The sequence below is a fragment of the Urocitellus parryii genome, chromosome 1, assembly GCF_045843805.1.
Source record: "Urocitellus parryii isolate mUroPar1 chromosome 1, mUroPar1.hap1, whole genome shotgun sequence".
Taxonomy (NCBI): domain Eukaryota; kingdom Metazoa; phylum Chordata; class Mammalia; order Rodentia; family Sciuridae; genus Urocitellus; species Urocitellus parryii.
Window position 1 is genome coordinate 131,311,049 of NC_135531.1, and position 11,185 is coordinate 131,322,233.

General features: G+C 45.1%; 1 protein-coding gene across 1 annotated transcript in view; it reads right to left on the reverse strand.

The window, feature by feature from the left end:
- Positions 1-9,275, reverse strand: part of Rasgef1c (RasGEF domain family member 1C) — a 76,924-nt gene extending 67,649 nt beyond the window's left edge. The window contains exon 1 of the mRNA XM_077797170.1: positions 9,178-9,275. The gene's annotated coding sequence lies outside the window, so the exon portion shown is untranslated. The remainder of the gene's footprint in view (positions 1-9,177) is intronic.
- Between the last annotated feature and the right edge of the window lie 1,910 nt (positions 9,276-11,185).

Below are 11,185 nucleotides of genomic sequence, written 5' to 3' on the forward strand. Positions count from 1 at the left end.
CATCATATGGGATTAGGCCCCAACTTCCTTAGTAAGACTCCTATAGTGCAAGAATTAAAACCAAGAATCAATAAATGGGATGGATTCAAACTAAAAAGTTTCTTCTCAGCAAAAGAAACAATCTGTGAGGTAAATTGAGAGCCCACATCTTGGGAGCAAATCTTTACCCCTCACACATCAGATAGAGCACTAATCTCTAAGGTATATAAAGAACTCAAAAAGCTAAGCACCGAAAAAACAAATAACCCAAGCAATAAATGGGCCAAGGACCTGAACAGACACTTCTCAGAAGGGGATATACAACCAGTCAACAAATATATGAAAAAATGCTCATCATCTCTGGCAAATAGGGAAATGCAAATAAAAACTACTCTAAGATTTCATCTCACTCCAGGCAGAATGGCAGCTATTATGAAGACAAACAACAATAACTGTTGGCGAGGATGTGGGGGGGGAAAGGTACACTCATATATTGCTGATGGGGAGCTGCTTTTTTACAGGATATGTGGCAAGTATGTGGCTGAGGCAGGTGAGGCTCTCCTCAAACCTTCCCTGGCAAGGCAGATCCCTCTCACTGGTGGAGTCCCTGTGGCCAGCCCTATATCCAATGTCCTGCTAACTCTCTTTGGTCCTTTCTAAGGTATTTTGTCACAGTGCCAGAGAGCTGGCTAACGACAAATAAACCAAGTAAATATTTACTCAGCAGGGGCATTATTAGTAAATTCCAAGAAGTTGCATTACTTCTTGGCCTTTAGCATATCATTGTATGGAAAGCAGGAATTTGCCAGTCAGAATGGTCCTTGGTGCAGGTTGCAAAGGCCTTTATCTGGTAACACTAGCGCCTGTGTTAGCTTTATTCAAAAATGGTGAAACTGAGCACTCCCTACCCCGTACTCATGGGTCTCTCACAGATAAGTTGACAGGGCTCTTCCTGGCCAAGTTATGGGCTCAGTAGTTTGGGGTATCCTTGGCAGCTGAGTATTGGATACTAATGCCCTAAGGAAACCATGGAAGTCAATAGGACACTAGTATCTTTTTGCAGAACACGAAGGGGCTTCCTTCTGGAGGCTCTAGCCCCAGGGAACTCTTCTGGGCTGAGGAATGTCAGGTCCCTAGGTTATCATTTCTGAAAATGAGGGACACATGTTGGCTCCCCCAAGAAGGGAAGGAAATGAATGCACAGTGGATACCTGCTCTGTTCCAACCCTTGGCATTATTAGTCCTATTAGTGTCTTGGGAGTATAAGAGTCAGCAGTGAGGAGATGGTGTGTGCTAGTCCGTCCTTAGGGCTATCACAAAATGCTTGGGCTGGACAATTTATATATAATAGAAGTTTATTTCCCATAGTTCTGGAGCCAGGAAGTCTAAGATCAAGATCAGCAGATTTGATGTCTGGTGAGGCCTCACCGTCTGCTCCATAGATGGTGTATTGTTGCTGCTTCCTCACATGGAAGAAGGTGCAAACAACTCCTTGTACCTCTTTTATAAAGTCACTAACCTTTTTCACGAGGGTTCCAACCTCATGAGTTAATCACTTCCTAAAAGCTCTACCTCTTAATGCCATCATCTTGGTGATTGAGCTTCAGCTATGAATTTGGGGGTACACATTCTGATCAGAGCAGTGACTTGGGTGCTTTCTACCACATTTAATTGCTCATGAAATCCTTTAGGGTGACTTGCATGTTATGAACACGGCAGGTACCTTTGCTGAAAGGGAAACCCAGTGAGGCAGAGCTGGACCCACAGGGGCAGGTCCACAGGTGGGGGAATAGGAGGCAGTCCCCTGGGAGGATGCAGTGATATGGAAGAGGACTGGGAAGGACACTCAAGTTGAGGGAAGGGACACTGAGGCAGAATCCCCAAGGTATCACAGAACATTCTTGCACAGCCTTTGGCCCAAGGCCCTCCCCAGTGGCTATTCAGGCGAAGGTATAACACTTCTCCTCTCCTTACCCACTTTCCACACTTGCTGATAGATATCACCAACCCCAGAGGGACACAAGCTAGGGGAAGGCACTGGTATCACACCCTGTAATCACACACACTCTGTAATTTTAAACAAGTCTCACATTTGGTAATCTTAAAATGAGTTTGGCCTGAAACAACTTTTATTGTTTTTCATAGAGTCTAACAGATCCAGATCATGTGAGAAAACTGATACAGAGCTTTCGAAAGATGGGGAAAAAAATGGAGGGATTATTGCAGATTAAAAGAATTTAAAAGACATGACACGCCAACACAATGTTTGACCACTGATTAGATTCTTCATTTTAAAAATAAGGCCCAAAAGGACATTCAGGGGCAACTGAAAAAAGCTGAATATGAACTGTATAGGAGAAAAAAATTGTAATTAATGTTTAATTTCTTGAGTATGATATCTAGGTTATTTCAATATGTTGCTGATACTACGATCCCTGCAACTTACTTTTTTATGGTTTACCAAAATATGAGCAGTAAGATATTGCAAATGTTCCAATTGTGAAAAACTGATGAATCTTGACAGAGTACACAGTACTTTATGAAGCTTTTGCAAGTAATAAGGTTGGTGACATTTCTAATTCCCCAGGGTAATAGCAGCCACCTAAGTCTAAATCTCTTTATGATAAAAGCCAATACAGATCAACCAAGAGAGCTAATGTAACCACCCATACCCTCAGCCCCTGCGTGAAGAGGAGACAGGACATTTCACGCTTCCAACTGGTGTGAGTGAGGAAAGAAAATTCCAACCTTCAGAACTGGCTCCAGAGACCACACTGGTATGAAAGATGTTTCTAAGTTAACAGACAATGACAGACAATATCCATACAAAGCCAACATAATCCCCATAAACCAATTTACAAGGGGAAAAATGTAACCCAAAACTCTGGCTTGAATTGCCTTGTGCTACAGACTGAATGTTTGTGTTCCCTAAAATTCATATGTGGAGACCCAATGGCCAATGTGATAAGATGGGGCCTTTGAGAGGTGATTAGGTCTAAGAGGAAAGCCCTCACTAATGAAATTCATGCCTTTATTTTAAAAAAGACCCCAGAGATCTCTTCCCTCATGGGAAGTGGCAGTAAGAATGTGGTCTATCAACCAAAAAGTGGGCCCTTACTGGATGGCTAATATTCTGGTGCCTTGATATTGTACACCCCAATCTCCAAAACTGTGAGGAAAAAATTTCTGTCATTTTAAAACCACCTAGATACTATGGTATTTTGTTATGGTAACCTGAATAAGACACTCTAAGAAAACAATCATACATATGTACATATTAAAACCCCTAAATTATAAATTCATAACCTCAACAAAAATGGACAAAAAATAGGTGAACATGAAATTAGAGTTGTCTGAACTGGGCAAAGAAAATAAGGAAAAGTCAGAATCAGCCAGAAACTAAATTATTAAATCTCTTAAGAATAGATTTGACTAAGAATTTAATAATGGTCATTAAGAAAATGAATGAAATCAGCCATAAAACAAGTAAACAAAATAGTGAAGAGAATCACAGAAGAAAGTGTTAGAGAATGGAATATAACTCGGCATTAAAAGGGAATAAAATTATGGCACTTGCAGGTAAATGGATGGAGATGGAGAATATCATACTAAGGGAAGTAAGCCAATCCCCCAAAACCAAAGGCTGAATGTTCTCTCTGATAAGTGGATGCTGATCCACAATGGAGGGGAGATGGGGGCAGGAAAGATGGTGGAATGAGATGGACATTATTACCCTAGGTACTTGTATGACTGTACATATGGTGAGACTCTACATTGTGTACAACTACAGAAATGAACAGTTGTGCTGCAATTGTTTACAATATGTCAAAATGCATTCTACTGTTATATATACCTAATTAAAATAAATAAATAAATATTTTTTTTAAAAAAAGAAGGGTTAGATACAGAAGTGGGGAGGCATGTGGGGAAAGATCTAAAATACATATTTTTGGAAACTCTGAAAAAGAAAAACAAAATAATATGACATCAATAACATTTAAACCTATGATCCAAGAAAACTTTACGGAAATAAAAGAAGCTTTGAATCTGCATATTCAGTGTCTCCCATGTACCTGAGAAAATCGATCTTCAATGAGATCAATTCTAAAGACACTGCCTAATGGAAAAATTAGACTTTGAGAGTCAAGGAAAACAGAGAACAACAACAACAAAAAAGTCCTTTGGAAATCCAGAAAAATGATCAAGTCAATTGCAAAGGAAAGAAAAGTGTGCTTATATCATACTTCTTGACAACAATGTGTAGGTCACACAACCCATAGCAAGATCTTAACAAATTCAAGGAAAGAAAGTGTGAGCCAAGGAAGGATTTTATAACCAGCTAATCTATCCTTAAAATATTAAGGGTAGAGGAAGAAAGGAATCAAGAAATATTATACTCATAAGCTCTTAAGAAACCTGTCAAGTGCTAAACTTTGTCAAGCCAAGGAATGACTGGAGAAATTTTAACAAAAATAAGTATTAGCAATCAGAATCCAACCCTCTAGTGGTGGACGGTCTTATCAGCACCCACCTACGATGCCTGACTTTTGCTATTCATACTGTGGAGTATGGGTGGAATCTTTGACTTTTCTCCAACCAATGGAATATGGCAAAAGTGATGGGATAGCATGATTATGTGATGCTGTTATTTTATGATAAGTTATGTTTTGTTGTGTTATATTGTGACTGATTTGCTAATACATTTGCTCTAGAGTTTCTCTTTGCTGGTTTAATGAAGTAAGCAGCCACACTGGGGAAGCCCACCTGGCAAGGAACTGGAGGTGGTCTCTAGGAACTACCTCCAAAAGTTGAAAGTGACATCCAGCCAACCGCCAGCAAAAATTTAAGCTCTCAGTCCTACACCCTCAAAGAACTAAATGCTGCCAACAGAAACAATGAGTAGAAAAGCAAATTCTTCCCTGGTTGGTGGGAACTTAGTCTCCACTAACACCAGCAGAAACCCTGCTGAGCCCTGTGTAGACTCCCGAGCCATAGAAAGTGTGAGATAATAAACTTGTGCTGCTTCAAGCCACTGAGTTGATGATAACCTGTTCTGTAGCAACTGATAACTAATATAATCATACTGAAACAGAATAAATCATGCTCAAGTGGGTTTGGCTTCCTGAATGCAAGAATAGCTTAGTATTTTTACTATATTTTTCTTATTGTTTTCCTCCCTCTAGTCCCAGACCTGACACAAGGAAATCCACTAATATTATTCACTATGTTAATAGTGCTAAGGAGAGATGATATTATCATTTCTATATACGGCTTCCACAAATATTAAATATTTCCACTAAAATGGGAATCAATGGATACTCTGTGATATGGCTTGAATGTGTCCCCCAAAGTCATGTATTGGAAACTTCATCCCCAATGTGACAGTGTTGAGGTACGGCCTAACAATAGATTAATGTCATTATTGTGGCACTGGGTTAGTTATCTTGAGAGTGGGTTGTTATTAAAGGATCTGACCCTTGATCTTGGACTTCATCTCTAGAAACATAAGCCAAATAAACTATTGTTTATAAATTATTAAGTCTTTAGTATTCTCTTAAAGGAGCAGAAAATGGACTAAGACACTCCCTTAATATTTTACCTATCCATCCCTCCCTCTACCCATTTCTTCCCATTCTATAGTCATCATCTTTCTAAATGGGGAAAGTGCCAATGGCCTTCTTCACTAAGGTCAAGGACAAGGTCCATCCAATTTCTAACATTGATTGAAAATATTGGCCAATTTAATTGGATAAAATAAAGCAGTGAATGTATGAAAAGCAGTAAAGAAAAACTATTTGAATTTGCAGGTGACAGAATACCTGAACTATCTAAGAATCAATGATAAAATTAACAACGAATAAATTTAGTAAAGTGGGAAGACATAAAATTACACATATAGAAACAATATCCAGCTAGAAGACATAGCTTAAGAAACAGTTACAGCAAACAAAATACTCATGAGTAAACTTAACAAGGAATGTGAAAGACCTATGAGAGGAAAGCCGTAAATCACTCCCCAAAGTAGCCTTGAACACGTATAAAGACATTTTCCTGCTTCTGGGTGAGGCGGCACAACCTCATGAAGATGTTCATTTTCCTGAAACATAAACTTAATATGATTCCTTGCAAATACTAGCTACACAGTGGAACAGGTAGGAAATTCTTGAAATAATAAATAAATGTAAGAAACCAGCCCAATCAGGTATCAAAATACAACAAGACTATTGCAATAGTCTTGAATAAAGCCTTTCTTGTCTTTAAATACACACGTGTTTTGGAGTGCACCCATGCGCACACACGTGTACATACACGCACACAACACACTGTAATGCTTTCACCAGCACACAAATAAACACACCTGTGAAAGAGACTAGAAACACTCCCAGTGCTTTTGGATGTTTAGCATGTGATAAAGGTACATTTTTAATCACTAGAGAGAAGATGGATTTTTTAATAAATGGGAGTTGGAATAGAGGGACAGACATTTGGGAAAAGTTTAGATTAGGTCTGTACATTAAATGAAACATCAAACAAGTATTAGAAGACATGAATGAATTTCTTCAAGTTGAGCTGGGAAATGTTTTTCCAACTCTGATTCAAAATCTGGATCTAATAAATGGAAAGTGTGATTAAATCAACTACGCTTCATCCCCCACTGGACATAGGGAGATGGGAGACTGGTAGTGACACACCCTGGTGAATGCAGGGAGTGGGGCAGTGCTTGAACTCATGCTGCAGGTCCTTCCCGGACCCAGGCCTCCTTGTGGCTGTGGCCCAAGAGGGTGGATGGCATATCTCAGAGCCTATTGGATCCTCCTCACCAGTATCTGTCTATCTCATGATTACACGACCCAGTCCCATCTCTGCCAGGTTGACTCCAGTAGGCTCCTCCCTCTCCTGCCTCCTGGAGACCTCTCCACAGCCATTAGGAACAACCTTTCAATAATCAACCTCCAAACCTTCTGAGGTCTGCCCCCTGCACCTAGATGAAAATCCAAACTCCACCAGCTCCTCTCACTGGCTTTGTTTGGTTCAGCTCCTGCTGTCCACCACCTGTACCTGCCTCAGGGACCTTGAATCTGCTGTTCCCTTAGACTTTTCCCATGAGATCCATCCTTTCATTCACAGCATGGTCAGAGGTCACCGCTCAGGAACATCTTCCCTGAACAGGCTAAGTAGCTGCCCCCATTTGCCTCATTTGATTGTTTTTCTTCCAAGCACTTATTCTCTGACATTGACCTCCAATTTCCCTTTTATTTTTTTCTTTTGGTTCTGGGAATTGAACCTAAGAGCTATCTACCACTGAGCTACATCCACAGCAATTTTTAGAAATTTGTTCTTTTTAGGTATACTTGACAGTAATGTACGTTTTGACATATTATACATACATGGAGTATAACTTGATCTAATTAGGATCCAATTCTTGCTATGGTACATGGTGTGGAGTTACACTGGTCATGTATTCATATATGAACATAGGAATTCATTCTATCTTTCCCATTCCTATCCCCTTCCCTTCATTCCCCTTTAATCCAAAGAGCTTTCATTCTTCCATTGTGTGTTAGTATCCACCTATCTGAGAGAACATTCAGCCTTTGTTTTGGGGGAGATTAGCTTATTTCATTTAGCATGATAGTCTCCAGTTCCATCCATTTACCAGCAAATGCCATAATTTATCCTTCTTTATGGCTGAGTAATATTCCATTATATATATTATGTGTGTGTGTGTGTGTGTGTGTGTGTGTGTGTATCACATTTTCTTTACCCATTCATCTGTTGAAGGCCACCTAGGTTAGTTCCATAGCTTAGCTATTGTGAATAGAGCTGCTATAAACATTGATGTGGCTGCATCACTATAGTATGTTCCCAACACTTTTTATTTTTTGAGACAGGGTCTGGCTAAATTGTGGAGGCTGACCTTTAACTTGCAATCCTGCCATCTGAGCTTCCCAATAGCTGGGATTACAGGTATGTACTACCACACCTGGTGGGATTCTCCTTTGATAATCCTAATTGGATGGCCTCCTCCCTCCTACACCAGCTGGAGAGAGCACTTACTGGGGCAGAATGTAGGCAGCACACAGTAGGTGTTCAATGAATACTCTAGGCAAATGAATGGAAAACCCCAGCGCTCCCCAGGTCGGTAGGTTGGACCCTCACCTTTGCCACTTCATGGCCCCGAGACTGAACAAATCTTGTCAACTCTCTAAGCCTCAGTATGTCCGCTATGAAATGGAAATACAGCATCTATCTGACAGGTAGACCTTTCCAAGAACCCTCTCTGTCTCTCAGCAGAACACCCGCCTCACAGTCTCAGGAAGCAGTAGGTAAGAGCTGGTGGGGAGCCTCACCGCTTCCGCCCCAGGTTGGTCTTTTCCATGCTGAGCATGAAGCCCTCCTTATCCCAATCTAAACAGAAGAAACGAAGTGGTCACTTGTTCGTGCACGCTCTCACAGCGAGGGGGACACACCCAGAGCCCCCAAGCAGCTCCCACCGTCAGGAAGGCCCTCTGATGGTAGCACTGATTCCAGCTTCTGTGACAACACCCTCTTCCTCCAAGGATAAGGCCCTTTTCCCTTCTTCACAAGCACCCTACAAGTAAGCTGTGCCGCCCCATTTCATAGGTGGGGAAACTGAGGTCCAGTGCGGGGTGAAGCCTGGCTTTTCCTGCCACCCGAGTGGCTGAAGGGAGCTCGTTCTTCACGCAGAGTGGAGCGGCGGGGGACTCACGGCAGAAACCGGTCTCTCTCAACGGGCTAGGGGGCGTGCCCTAAGCTGGTCCCCTCCGCTGTTCCTCCTTGCATCTCCAGTCCCAGCGACCCGGCCCCCGCTGACCCCGCCACGCGCACCCCTGCCCCTCCCGGCACACTCCCACGCAGCTCGCAGCCCCCTCCACGGTCCACCCCTCGCCGCGCGGGCCTCACACTCAAGCGCGCCGCGGTTCCGGGCCCCGCCGGCCCGCCGGCCACGCGCACTGTCACCCGTGCGCGCACCTATGCCCTGGGTCAGACCAGAGCGTCCCCGCCAGCTTCTTGGATGCCAGCCATCCACGCCCAGATCGCCGCCCCTCACCTAAGCATCCCGACCTCTCCCGCACCCCGCGCCCCACCGCCGCTTGCAGCCCCTCCCATGCGCCCGCGAACCTCGCGCCCTTGTCCGCAGCACCAGGTGTCCCGCCTGGCCGCGCCACCACTCACCGGCTCCCGGCACGCCTGAAGCCCGGGCCCGGCCCACGGGCAGCGCCCGCCGCGCCTGCTGAGAGCCGTGGCGCCGCAGACCCGGGGCGCTGCCCGTTGCCCGCAGCCCGTTCAGATCCCGGTGCAGCCCGCCCGTGCGCCTGGCGGTCGGCCCCGAAGGAGCGCTGCTCGGCGCCCCCTCGCGGCCACAAGGGGGAGCGCCGAGCGGGAGGGGCGCGGGGTGGAGCCCCGGGAGTCCCCGCAGAGCGACTGTATTCCCGCTGCCTTGCAAGCGGCCTCGTGGGTACCCTTGGTGGCTCTGTCCACCAGGCCTCTCCTCTGCTCCTGGGTCTCGGGGTCAAGGCAGACGGCCAGTCCTGCTTTGGGGACCCTCCGCTGCGGCTCGCTTCCCACCCCTGTTGCCAGGTCACACAAGTCAGAACTGCCCTGATGAGCATTGTTCCTGGAGGACTCTGCGCTTGAACTCCCCTCCCCACCGACTCCTCTTCCCACAGGGGTGATCAGCTCTGCCCACTGGGGGAGACAGGGCTGCCATCCATACAAACAAACAAACAAACAAAAAAAGACAATTACAGAGTGCTGAGTACCATAAAGTAACCAATATAGGGAGGTGATAGAGTGTGGATGGGGCTACTGTAGACAGGCCTTCCTGGGATGTGGCATTAGACTGAGACTTGAAAGATGAGGAGCCTGGGGAGGTGTGTTCTGGGCAGAGTGGAGATCAAGGGCAAAGGCCCTATGAGCAGTAGACATTGATGAGGGCGAGTGAGTGATGAAGGAGGCTGAAAAGTTCTGGGAACTAAGGAGGAAGGGGTCAGGACCAGGTAATTCCTCCAGGATAGGAGGAAGAGATGGATTCTGTCCCTTGGGTATCACAATAAGGGCAGGTTTAGCGCCAATTCTGCTAGGAAGGTGCTGGTACTGTCTCCAGCTATACTGGTCCTGGTTCCCCTGAAGGCTTTCCTAGCATCCCTCTGGACCCCCTGCCTTGGTTGCCCAGATGACATCTCCACATGGATGCGACTCTGGGCCACCCAGGTTTGCTCCACCACCGGCACAATGGGTTGGTGAGTCTTTATCCACTAAGAGTGGATGTGAGGGAGAAGCAGCAGGCAGAAGCCTGTGGAGGTGGCAGCGGCAAGGAACAGCTGAGTGATCTATACCAGGCAGGGGCAAGAGATGGGGTCAGACCCAAGTGAGGGCTATTTCTGGGGAAGAAGCTGCAGGGCTTGGTAATGGGAAGACAAGGAGAATGTGTGAGGAGTGGCAAAAGCTGTTAGGGTATGACCAGGGGGAATGGAGACATTTTTCCCAAGGATGGGGAGGAGCCCCTTCACAGAAGACAGGAATCTGCTGAGATACCTGCCACAAGGAATTTGGGACACATCTGGAGGTAACTGGACTTGTGGATGCTGTAGGGGGGTGAGACCTTGGGAGTGAAGGAAGAAACCCTTGAGGTTTCAATAGCTGCAGACGCCCAGTGCCTGGAGCCTGCATGGCCTCCACATCACGTCTGCCCTCAACTCTTGGCACAGCCACAGCAGGTGACTCAGGAAGGAATCTGACAGCAAGCAAGACTGCCGAGCAGGATTACCAATAAAATCTGAGAACAATGAGGACAGAATTTTGGGTTCTGGCCAGTGCATTTTATTAGTGTAACCCATAAGCCAGTGTCCATTCTTGGGTCTGGTGAAAGCTAAAGCTCTCCAAAGTTACTACAAGGGCAAAACTCCAGGAGGAAGTTATCGTATAGTCAGCTACTGGGGTGTATGGGTGTCACATTCTACTATTACTTATAGACCAGGGTCCTGACTATCCAAAGAGTCTGTGTGGGTATCAGGGAGGAGTGAGAGAGTATTGTGTATGCATGCGCATATGTGTGCACATGGTATGTGTATGCAGAGTGTGCATGTGTGTGTGAGTGGGCACGTGTGATGGCATTCCAGGCATGTGCATGGTACATGTTCATACAGTACATATGTGTGTGATATATGAGAACAAATAGTGG